The following is a 13,360-nucleotide window of genomic DNA, read 5'->3' on the forward strand; positions in this document are numbered from 1 at the left end:
CAAATAGTACCATATGCAGGTCTACTGCAGAAGTGATTAATTTTTCTGCCTCATTACCTGGCGTCACAATTACAGTGATATCAGAAGCTGGACATTAGATGATGTGGAGCTAGATCGTATCCCAAATACTGAATTGCAGGACCAAACACCAAGCCTTGTCAAACAGTAGTAACACATAGGTCTATACCACTTAAGAGATCGACATTTTTCCACGTGACCATTCTACCAAACGTCTGAGAATTTAACTTGAAGGGAATTATATTACCATTTTGCACTGGAATTCACAAACTCCAACCAAACTAGGTCTATGAAAAGGGTCCATAGTACCTCTCCTCGTCAACCAGAAGACAACGTCCGAGTTGTATTGTTGCAATGCAATACAGAAACTCCAACCAAACTAGGACTATGTCTAAAGTACTTCTCGGAGTTACTGTAACACGAAACAAAAGATTATAATGGAACGATGAATCTAATGATTCATAATGATGAGCCTGGTCATCAAAGTGTCGCGGACTATATGGGTAATGGTGGGAATGCCTTACGGAGGTTGAAAATATAATAATTTAGGAGGTGGCATGGAGATCGTACGAAGCCACCATGCAGGTCAGGATTCAACTCTTTAATGGACGCTAGTACTATGTTCAACACAGCGGAGAAGATATCTGTACGAATACAAATATTAATATATATATATATATATATATGTGTGTGTGTGTGTGTGTGTGTGTATGTATGTATGTATGTATGTATGTATATATATATATATATATATATATATATATATATATATATATATATATATATATATATATCTCTTTAATGGACACTTGTACTATCTTCGAAACAGCAGAGAAGATGTCGGTACGAATACAAATATTAACCCATATATATATATATATATAAATATAATATATAATATTAAAATATTATATATATATATTAATTTAATTTTTAATAATTTTAATTATAATATATATATATAATTAATATAATTACCCCTATATATATATATATATATAAATATTATAATATATTAAATATATATATATATAAATATTATATCTTAATATATATATATATAAGAATAAACTATTTGGCGCACAAGACGGTGATACAGAATCACAATTTGAACAATACAGCATTTTGTCACCTTCAAAGCCTAGTGGAGATTGACTCCATACCCCAGCCTTACGGTAACCGCCCAACGAACCCCACAACCTATCTGGTCCACATCACACCTCACCAACAATTCCACCCCACCCCACACACCTAGCGGAGGAAAGAATTCATGAAAATAATATCGAATTTCGTAGTCTCTCTTTCTCTCACTCTGACGATTTATTTTCAGAGCCCAGAGCAGCTTACCTGCGTCAAATCCTCGCAGTCAAACATACGTACATACGCACATACATACACACAGAAACACGCACACATAAATACACAATCGCATATCAACGCTGGCAAAACTTTGATCTCTTGCCTCGTGGAAAGTCCATAATACGATTTGGAATTATTGACGAATATTCACAGGTCTGGCAGCGTTGATCTTTTGAATGAGTAAGCGATGCGTTTTGTTTTTATTTAGATTTTTATATAAATGGAAATTTTGTTATATATGTATATAAATGCCACGAAAGAGCGACTGAAGGGGGGGGGGGTTGGTGGAGGTGAGGTGGGGTCGGGTAGGGTGGGGTAGGGTGGGTGGGGGTGGGGGAAGAGGGTTATTTTTCACAGGGGTGTTGGGCGGGGCACTAGATCTTTTACCTGTATATATATATATATATATTATATATATATATATATATAGTAATCACACATATACGTATATATGCATATAGTATATAGCCACACCACAATATATTCGACACAAGAAGAATAACTTCCATTTTGGGGGGACCCCACAATGACCTTGGACAACTGCGACGCCAAATGTCACATGAACCCAAAATCAATCAATGCAATGCTACAACAATTGCCAATGAGATGCATGAACATATCTTGACTCACGAAGGAAAAATGTTTTGTAAGTTTGTTTGTATGGTGCTTTTACGCTGCATGGAACCAGTGGTTATTCAGCAACGGGACCAACGGCTTTACGTGACTTCGAACCACGTCGAGAGTGAACTTCTATCACCAGAAATACACATCTCTCACTCCTCAACGGAATGGCCGAGAATCGAACCCGCGACCAGCGAGGTGGAACGCTAATACCATACCAACTACGCCGCTGAGGCGTTGCAACTATTGTAGCCGCTGTATACCACTTTTGATAATACAACCACAATTCGTCCGCTGTTAATGTTTTCCTTAATCACCTGTGTGTGTGTGTGTGTTTTTATTTATTTATTTTTGTTAGTTGTGGATATAAAATTTGCTTTCTGCTCTAAACCATTCATACTTCAGTCACGAGTGTGTTTGAAATAAATAAACAAATATATATATATATATATATATATATATATATATATATATATATATATATATACACAAACATTATAAATATATATATTTATATATATATATATCATATATGATATCTTATATATATGGAAATATATATATTATATATATATATATATATATCTATATATATTTAATATATATTTACTATACATAAATCTATGTATATTTATAAATAAAGATATATGCCATTAAGCAGTTCTGCTTCGTAAAAGACATTTGAACGTCGAAAGGTCTCGCGGATACTCCGTCGTTTATTTCCTTTGGATTTATCACGTTCCTAACTTTCGTGATTCAGTTATACATGTATATTTATATATACATACATACGTAAATATACTGTCACGAAATCACACTTGTGCCTGTTAATCAAATATAGCAAATGCGAAGTTGGTTACAAAAACGATTACCTACTAATTGTTTTTTTTTATGTGTGTGATGACACCTGTGCTTTTCCGTGGAGAGAACAGCGGTTTTGTTAACAGGTGGGACGACCACAGAGAGTCCCTTCCTCCCTCCTTGCTGCTGTAAAATCAGTGAAATCATGAACTCGAGAGTAAGTCTCTCTTTTTATTTTTGCGGGGAGGGGTGATGATTTATTTTTCGATATGACTCATTCGCGAGTTATATATATATATATATATATATATATATATATATATATATATATATATATACACATATACATGAATCTTACCACATCACAAATGATTCATATATACAAGCATTAAGCTACAAATGTCTTTTTAATATCTAATTCGCTCCCACCACCGGAATAAATGTATTATCATATCTGTTGACATATATGAAATATATCAGTTCCGAGGTAGAGCGAATTGGATATTAAGGACATATGTAGCTTAATATATATATACATACCTATATATATATATATATATATATATATATGTATTATATATATGTATATAAATTAGATATATGTATATATATTATATATATATATATATATATATATATATATATATATATATATATGTATGTATATATATTTATTTATTTATTTATATTTTACTGTGAAATCTATTCTATTCAAACAAAATGTCGACAGTCAACACTATACTTCCCGTAATTATTCCCCTTCGTCACCTGCCTGGAGAGAGAGAGAGAGAGAGAGAGAGAGAGAGAGAGAGAGAGAGAGAGAGAGAGAGAGAGAGAGAGAGAGAGAGAGAGAGGAGAGTTTGGTCCCTTTGAAATATAGTAGTCCCTTTCTTCTATATTTTTGGCGTTTTCATGGGCTCCTTCTATCAATAATATATATATATTAATAATAATATAGATATATATATCTCTATATTATATATAATATACTATGAAATCACAAAATTAAGCACGTTATTTTGTTTACCAGCAGAAGCCACAGGGAAAATACACGAAAGTACTTGGCCCTCTGTCTTTTCTTTTTTCAAATTTTCCCTGTGGTTTTTGCTGATATATATATTATTATATTACATATATATATATATATATATATATTATACACATATATATATAATAATATATATAAAATATTATATATCATATATAATAAAACATAATATAATATATATCAAAAGAATCTCTTTAAAGGTCGTCTCTAGTCTCCCCGAGAAAAAGAAAACATATCAACTTCTTCTTCTTCCAAAACTTTAAGAAAGAAAGAAAGAAAGAAGAAGACTTCGCGATAACTTCTTGATCGAAAAGAATCCTTCTCCTTTTTTTTTCGTCTCCAAGTTAAAGGTGCATTCCTCGGCTGCGTCTTCAAGCTGCCCTGGCCCGACGGACTTTGCTGTTATTCTAAGCGTCTTTTTTCTCTCGCTTCTTTGAAATATTTAGATATATTATTCCCGTTGCTTTGGGATATTATTATAATTATTTTTTACTTGCGATTTTCTTCCTTTTTTAGACTTACGGTCGGCAATAATAATAATAGATTGATAAGCGGAACCGAACAGATTCCCGAAAGCTATATTTGCTGTTTTTAAACTGAAATATATGTACATTTACATAACTGTGGATTTGTTTCTCCAATAATAATAATAATAAATATAATAATAATAATAATAATAATAATAATAATAATAATATACTCTTGGGACGCTTGAATTTCAAGTCAGTGGCCCCTCTGGTGGCCCTGATCCATAAGAATGGGGTTCGTCTTATTCAATAATAATAATAATAATAATAATAATAATAATAATAATAATAATAATAATAATAATAATAATAATAATAATGATATACTCTGACGGACTTTGCTAGTAATATAAGCGTATTTTTCTCATTCCTTGGAAATATTTTAATGATTCCCGTTGCTTTGGATTATAATTACAATAATTATTATTATTGGGGATATTTTTTGGTGGGGGGAGGGAAGACGGGTTTGGTCTTGCAGTAGTTAAGGCCAATTTCAGAACGAGTGCGAAACTTCGAAACTCCTGAATGAATGAGGGGGAAAATTCCCGAACGAACGAATGAATGAATGGATGGCCGTGACGTCATTTGACGTTTCGCGTGAGGCGGACATTCGATCAGCTGATTCTCGTCTCCTGAGCTTTTCTGCGCGATTCCCAAGGTCTTATTCGCTCTGCGGCTCCGTGAACCCCCGCCCCCAAACCCCCCTAAAGGCTTTCCTGATTTCTTTTAAGGATAACTTACTTCAAAATCTGTTATATCTCTCTCTCTCTCTCTCTCTCCTCGAGTTAAGATAACTCTCTCCCCTCTGCAAAATCCCGCAACTCACGTCTCTCCTTGTTTCTGTTTAAGATAAGCTACTCTTGTTTTTTTGTTTATTTTTTTGTTATTCTCGAGTTAAAATAATCGTTTTTCTTACCGACGACAGCCAGTGAAAAATCTGGAAGACCATTATGAAATGCTGGAACAAAGCCATTCTTCTTTTTTTTATTTCTTCCCGAGTGAAAAATCTGGAAAGTCATTATGGAATGCTGAAACAACACCATTCTGTCTTTTTTTTATTTATTCCAGAGTGAAAAATCTGGAAGACCATTATGGAACGCTGGAACCCCATTCTGTCGTTTTTTTTATATTCCAGAGTGAAAAATCTGTAAGGCCATTATGGAATGCTGGAACAACACCATTCTGTCTTTTTTTTATTCCAGATTTAAAAATCTGGAAGATCATTATGGAATGCTAGTACAACATCATTCTGTCTTTTTTTGTTTTATGTATTCCAGTGAAAAATCTGGAAGGCCATTATGGAATGCTGTAACAACGCCATTCTGTCTTATTTTTTATTCATTTATGCCAGAGTGAAAATAATTAGCTTTACCGACGAGAGCCAGTGAAAATTCTGGAAGGAGCATCCTGGAATGCTGGACGGTTCTCAAAGAGAACAAATACATTATGATCAGCTGATTTCAGCTTCCGTACAAAAGGTGAGATCGTTCTTTGCATATAATAATAATAATAATAATAATAATAATAATAATAATAATAATAATAATAATATTGGATCACTTCACGATTAGCGAATCCACTATTTTTCAAGACAATATCATACCAGTTTGATTTATATATATAAAACATATACGTATATATAATATACATACATATATAAATCAAAGTGGTATGATATTGTCTTGAAAAATAGTGGGTTTGGTAATCTTGACATGATCCATAATATTTTTGGGGGAATATCAAGTCAATGCCCCCTGTAGTGGGCTTATTCAACGGGAATACGGTCCATCTTAATAATAATAATAATATTAATAATTATAATAATAATATATTCTTAAGAAGCTTGAATTTCAAGTCTTAGGTGGGCTTGTTCCATATGAACGGGATTCATCTTAATAATAATAATAATAATAATAATAATAATAAAGAAATTCACAGTCTCGTGAAGAAACAGTCTGTTATAAAAATCCGCAATTATATATTAAAGTATATTACTATGTAAAAGAAACAGTAATATACTTCAATATATAATTGTGGATTTTTTATAATAAAATAATAATAAAAAATAATAATAATAATAATAATAATAATAATAAAGAAAAACCTTCTAAACTGCTGAAGCAAACAAAGCTGAGGACACTTTTGGTTACATATCGTCCTTAAAAGGAACGTCTCTCGTTCCGTAAACGTTAATTTTTTTTTTTTTTTTTTTTGTTTTTTTTTTTTTTTTTTATAGTCCTGTAATGGACTTGACTGGATCCCCCTAAAACCGAAAGCAGTGACGCGTCCAGAAGTCTCCTCCTCCCCCTCCCCCCCCCCCTCCACCCCAACCCCAATTTAGTTCATGACTTCCGTTTGGCCGAACTTCCGCCTGAATTTTTTATTTTTTCATTTTTTATTTTTTTTTTAATCTTCCGGTGAATGGTTGTGGTGTACATGCAGTCATGGATTTTTTTTCGATTTTTTTTTAATTTGTTACTTTTTTTAAAGTTGTTATAATAGCAGTAATAGTTGTTGGACTTGTGGTAGGCCAGAATGGTATTTAGCGACTGAAATGGATGACTGGTTAACATATTAGGAAATACGTATTACCATTATTACTATTATTAAAATATAATATATATATATATATATATATATATATATATATATATATATATATATATATATATATATAATAATAATTTAAGTTGTTACAATGGCAGTAATAGTTGTTGGACTTGTGGTCGGCCAGAATGGTATTTAGCGACTGAATTTGAAGAATGGTTGAGATATTAGGAAATATATACGTATTATTATAATTATTAGTGAAAAAGAAACCCACAAAATTAATGTGTATAACGTGTTTACTTATAAGTATTTAAATTTTATTTTACTTATAAGTAAACACGTTATACACAATAATTTTGTGGGTTTCTTTTTCAATCTTCATAAGAAAACTGAAAGAAGTTTTTGTTTGGTTCATTATTATTATTATTGAAAAAAGAAACCCACAAAATTCCTGTGAATAACGTGTTTACTTATAAGTATTTACATTGTATTTTACTCAACACTCGAGTACTTTGAGGTCTTATCTGTGGACCCTTTTCAAAGTTAAGTATATCTTAGTTTAACCAGACCACTGAGCTTATTAATTAACAGCTCTCCTAGGGCTGGCCCGAAGGATTAGATATTTTTACGTGGCTAGGAACCAATTGGTCACCTAGCAACGGTAACTACAGCTTATTGTGGTATGCGGACCACATTATATCGAGAAATGAATTTCTATCACCAGAAATAAATTTCTCTGGTTCCGCGTTGGTCGAGCCGAGAATCGAACTTCGGACCATCGGGTTGGTAGCCGAGCGCGAAATCCACTCGTCCAATGAGGAACTCAGCCCTTTTTCAAAAGATGCGTAGGTTGTCAGCCTAGGTCAAGGTCCAGCAGTCTTCTCTGGGTCTTGACCCAAGCTGACAACCTACACATCTCTTGAAATAGGGCCACATTAGATAAAGATTTAAATCCAACATCTCTTCATTAAGATGATAAAACTTCACATAAAACTACCAGCCAAATCGAAACTGGCGTGAGAACGCTATTGTTGACGTTTCTCCAAAAATCGAGTGAAAAAGGGGGCCACATTCCTGCACAGATTTCTGTCAGAAATTTTTACAAGTAGACCCCTTCCCCAAAACTCCATCCCCAGCAACCAACCCCACCCTTGGTGGTGGAGGGGGAAAGGGCCAACCCCACCCCTTCCCACACACCCCCCCCCCCCCCCACAAAGACCACTGCGGTAATCGCAGTATCTATAAGAACGCATCCATCTCTCGCGAACCAGATTTCAGTCAGAAACTTTTACAAGTAGACCCCTTCCCGTCCCCACGCCCTAAACACCATCCCCAGCACCCACCCCCAACACCAACACCCCCCCATGGTGGTGGAGGGGGAATGGGGGAAGGAACCATCCCCCCACCACCACAGCGGTAATCGCAGCATCTATGAGAACGCATCCATCTCTTGCTAACCAGATTTCTGTCAGAAATTATTACAAGCTTTCCCCTCCCCCTAAATCCATCCCCAGCCTTCCCCGACCTCCCCCCTACAGCAACAGCCACACCCCCTTGATGTGGAAGGGAAGGGAGAGGAGGGGGAATATCCTCCCCCCTCACCACCGCAGCAATGATCGTGGTCTTAGTACAAGAACGCATTCTATCTCCCGCGAAGCAGATTTTTGTCAGAAACTTTACAAGGAGACCCCTTCCACTCCTAACCACATCCCCAGCGCCCCCTCCCCACCCACAACAACAAATCCCCCCCACTTTGGTGGTGGAGAAGGAGGAGGGAGGAAGGAAGGGCAGGACCCCCTCCCCCCCAGGCAAGCAGAGCACCAATGCGATGATCGTAGAGCACATATAAAGTTTCTAATCAAAGAGCGAGATATTGGTTAATAACACCGCATTACACCACAAATCGCTCCTGCTATGGGTTAACAAGTCCTATCTCTCTCTCTCTCTCCTTGTTACCACCCACCCACACCAAAGACGGTCAGAGACATCTTTCCAGAAAGCGCTGAGTCATTCTTTTCCGATCGGCCTGATTGAATTCTCGCTATTATGACAACCACAGCGGGGACGGTGGAGTAATTCAAATCTCTCTCTCTCTCTCTCTCACACACGGTCCACAGTATATTTATATATATATATATATATATATATATATATATATATATATATATATATATATACTATATATATATATATATATATATATATAGAGAGAGTAGAGAGAGAGAGAGACGAGAGAGAGAGAGAGAGACGAGAGAGAGAGAGAGAGCCTGAGTAGAGAGAGAGGCCTGCCTGCTTCGTGGCTCATTTGAATTCCTGCAAATTACGAATTAATAAAGTCGACGAATCCGCTTTAGGTATATCTAGGTGGATATATACATTTTTCAATGATTACTTTAAAACATTAATCACTTTTGAAGTGGATATACCTTCAATCTTGAATTATTATACTAGAATGCTTATAGATCGAATTCCAAGTGACTTTGTGTATAGTATGGTAAGCACTATCTCACTGAGAATAATGTATGTATATATATATATATATATATATGTATATATATACATATACATATATATATATATATATAATATACATATATATATATCTGGTGTGTATGTGTATGTATTTATTTGTATAACGAATATGAAAGATATATGTATAAAGCACAAATATACAAACACTCATATTGTGTGTGTATGTATGTATGTATATATATATATATATATATATATATATATATATATTATATATATGATTACGGCAGGTCAAGACGAGAGAGAGAGAGAGAGACTAGGAAAAAAAAACATGCAATTCTTACGAGCAAGCCAGTGTCCGCTTTTTCCGATCGGTTCCCACAACACCGGTTTTCGATAAGCACGTACTAGGAGGAATACGAGTATTTTTGCTTCTTCATGAGCGAGAGCTAAAGAGAACAGATTAAAGAGATGTGTTCGCTGGGTCTATAATAATAGTTCCTGCTGCCTTCCAACCCTCCCCCCAGCCTTTTCCCCCACCCTAACCCCCTACGACGAGGTTCCTGTCTATCCTAGGAAGGGCTTCCACTATATGTGCAGTTCGATGTTCCCTCAAATATCCGTCTATGCAATGAAGATGCTACCTACGTCTATTTCCCGTTTATACTCTTGAACAGGTTCCCTATTTCTAATCTCTGTCGAACACTGAAGGACGTTCCCTAGGCCTAGTGTAGGTCTAACCCTCAATCAGGTCCCTAGGCCTAGCTCCTGTCTATCTATGGAAAAGGTTCTCTAGGTCTAGTTCCCGTCTATCTATGGAAAAGGTTCCCTAGGTCTAGTTCCCGTCTATCTATGGATAAGGTTCCCTAGGTCTAGTTCCTGTCTAATCCCTTGAAAAGGTTCCTTAGGTCTAGTTCTGTCTATCTATAGAAAAGGTTTCCTAGGTCTAGTTCCTGTCTATCTATAAAAAAGATTCCTTCGATCTAATTCCCGTTCATCTATAGAAAAGATTCCCAAAGTCTAGTTCCTGTCTATCTACAGAAAAGGTTCCCTAGGTCTAGTTCCCGTCTATCTAAGGCAAAGGCTCCACAGTCTAATTCCCGTTTATCCCTTGAAAAGGTTCCCTAGGTCTAGTTCCCATCTATCCCTTGAAAAAGGTTCCCTAGATCTGGTTCCCATCTGTCCCTTGGAAAGGTTCCCTAGGCCTAGTTTTCATTTATCCTTTGAAAAAGGTTCCCTAGGTCTAGTTCCAATCTATCCCTCGAAAAATTTCGCTGGATCTGTACCCGTCTATTCCTCGAAAAGGATTCCCAAAGCCTAGTGCCTGTGTATATATTTTCAAAGTTTCCTATGTCTAGTTCCCGTCTATCCGCTGACGAAAGTTCCCTCTTGTCTAAAAGTTCCCGTTTATTCCTTGACAAAAGTTCCCTGTAGGTCTAGTTCCCGTCTACCTTTCAGCAAGAGCAAAGTCCTTCGAAGCTGGCTGATTGAATATAGGCATAACAAAACTTAATTAATTTTAAATGAGCCAAATTAACGGCGTCCAGAATAAACGAACACGCCAGAAAAATGGCTGAGATGATAAATGTTGATATTTGTCATATAAATCGTCAAGTCTGCCATCTCTTCTTAACCCGAAGAAAACTTGATTGACCATACAAAAGTTTTCCTAAAATGTATACTATATATATATATATATATATATATATATATATATATATATATATATATATATATATAATGCACTCGTATGAATTTTGATTAAGCAAGGCATTGCAAATTATCTATATGTTCTGTTAACCTAAACTGTAAATAAAAAATCAAGCTGTTTATCTTATGTCTCATATTCTCTCAGAGAATATATCATTTGTAATGAAAAAAAAAAACATGGAAATATTGTCGAATACCTGTGACAAAAAAGCCGTGCAAAACGAAATTTATATATATATATATATATATATATATATATATATATATATATAATATATAAAATTTCGTTTTGCACGGCTTTTTTGTCACAGGTATTCGACAATATTTCCATGTTTTTTTGCATTACAAATGTATATTCTCTGAGAGAATAAGATACATACGATAAACAAAGCTTGTGTTTTTTTTATTATTTACAGTTCAGGTTAACAGAACATTGAGATAATTTGCAATGCCTTCGCTAATCCAAATTTCGTACGAGTGCATATAATAAGACATATATATATATATATATATATATATATATTATATATATATATATATATATTATATATATCTCACCCAGTCGCGTTCAGCAGCCCTAAACCGAGCGAATATACATATTTACGCCCTCATCGTAATCACTACCTAGGTCTCCTTCCCGCTGGAGTATGTAGCATTTAGTCTATGCGATCCTCGGTCGGAGATGAGGTTGACCAAAAAGATCTTAATTATAACTGGCTGAGCATTTAGAGCGGCTCGTTTTCTCCCAGTGGTGGTGGTGTGCTCCCCCCGTGTGCCAGATGCCGAATTTTCAGAGGAGGAGGAGGAGGAGGAGGAGGAGGAGAGGAGGAGGAGGAGGAGGAGGAGGAGGAGGAGGAGGCGGAGGATCAGGAGGAGGAATAGGGAAGGAGGAGGAGGAGGGAAGAGGAGAGGAGGAGGAGGAGGGAAGACGTTACCCACCTCCGATAGACGACTTGCCTGGGTCTAAAGGGAAGAGGATGAAGAGGTGGAGGAGGAGGAAGGAGACGAATGTTTAAGAAGAGGAGGAACGTGTCAGAAGAGGAGAAGGAATGTGGAGGAGGAGGAGGAGGAAGAAGAATGAATAGGAGAAGGAGTAAGAAGAATGTGGAGGAGGAGGAGGAATGAGGGGTAAGAATCCGGAGGCGGAGAAATGGCTCCAATAGACTTAAACCTACAGCCAATATATGTCTACTAAGATGAAGAAGAGCTGGAAATGGAAACATCGATGACCTCTGCTCGTGTGACGCCAGTTTGGACGTCAGAAAAAAATAAGAAAATAAATCAAAATACGTTTAAAAAAATAATCAGGAAAAACAAATCGTTTCGTTAAGAAGGAGGGACAGTATAGCCTGGTTAAGGTTTAGGTTAGACAAGGGGGGTTGCCCCATGACCATGTTCTGTGCCAGCAAAGGGCCATTTCGTCCCGTGGCGGACCGTCAGCGTGGCAGTGCATTGGAAAGGATTCAAAGGGGCTTATACGTACCTTAGGGCGCCGCCCTACCGACAGAAATAAGGTGTAAAATGAATATAATTAGTATATGCGTCTAGTGCCTAAGCTGTCAAAGGGTCTAAAGGGAATCCCGCCCAAAATAGACACTCGTCTATTCAAAATGCAAGAGTAAATAAACATAAATAACAACAGGCGCCTCACTAGGGCGAATAAACGACTCATTTTGCAAAAGACACGACGTTACCTTTGATCTTGCCCCGTCGGAAGACGAACAATACCCGGAGGTAACTTTACCGGACCTCTGCAGGAGCAGCACAATGCCAGCGAAGCGTCGGCGGCAAAAATAAAAACGCTTTGCTTTTGTTTCCTCCATAATATCACCTCGCTCCGTTGTTCGCCATTATTATTATTATATTAATTGTGAGGCCTCGTTGCTTCGCCCGGGCCTAAAGACAAAGCATTGCAAAGCGTCGGCCAGTTTGTCTTTAGGGGACAGGTTTGCTTTTTTTTCGGGAGACATCTTTGTTTGCTGGAGGATTGTGCGCGGATGATGGCTGATGCATTCGGTTTCACGGTAGCCACATATCGCGAGATTTTGATTTTAATTACGAGATTATCATTCCAGTCGACTAGTTTATTTGAACGGGATAGTTTTGCATGACTAGCGAGACTATATTATCTGTCAGTGACCATGAACTGAAATGAGGGAGGGAAAGGCCTCGCTAGTCATGAGACTAATACCCAGGTGACTAGGATATATATGTGTCTCTTGTACCGGAACTTCGAGTCATATCGTTCAGTATA

The 13,360-nt window shown here is 36.3% G+C and overlaps 1 long non-coding RNA gene across 2 annotated transcripts in view; it reads right to left on the minus strand.

The window, feature by feature from the left end:
- Positions 1–12,885, minus strand: part of LOC135198647 (uncharacterized) — a 148,964-nt gene extending 136,079 nt beyond the window's left edge. For both annotated transcript variants that reach the window (XR_010310857.1, XR_010310856.1), the window contains exon 1: positions 12,801–12,885. This is a non-coding gene — a long non-coding RNA (uncharacterized LOC135198647). The remainder of the gene's footprint in view (positions 1–12,800) is intronic.
- Positions 12,886–13,360: the final 475 nt, after the last annotated feature.

The sequence above is a fragment of the Macrobrachium nipponense genome, chromosome 22, assembly GCF_015104395.2.
Source record: "Macrobrachium nipponense isolate FS-2020 chromosome 22, ASM1510439v2, whole genome shotgun sequence".
Taxonomy (NCBI): Eukaryota; Metazoa; Arthropoda; class Malacostraca; order Decapoda; family Palaemonidae; genus Macrobrachium; species Macrobrachium nipponense.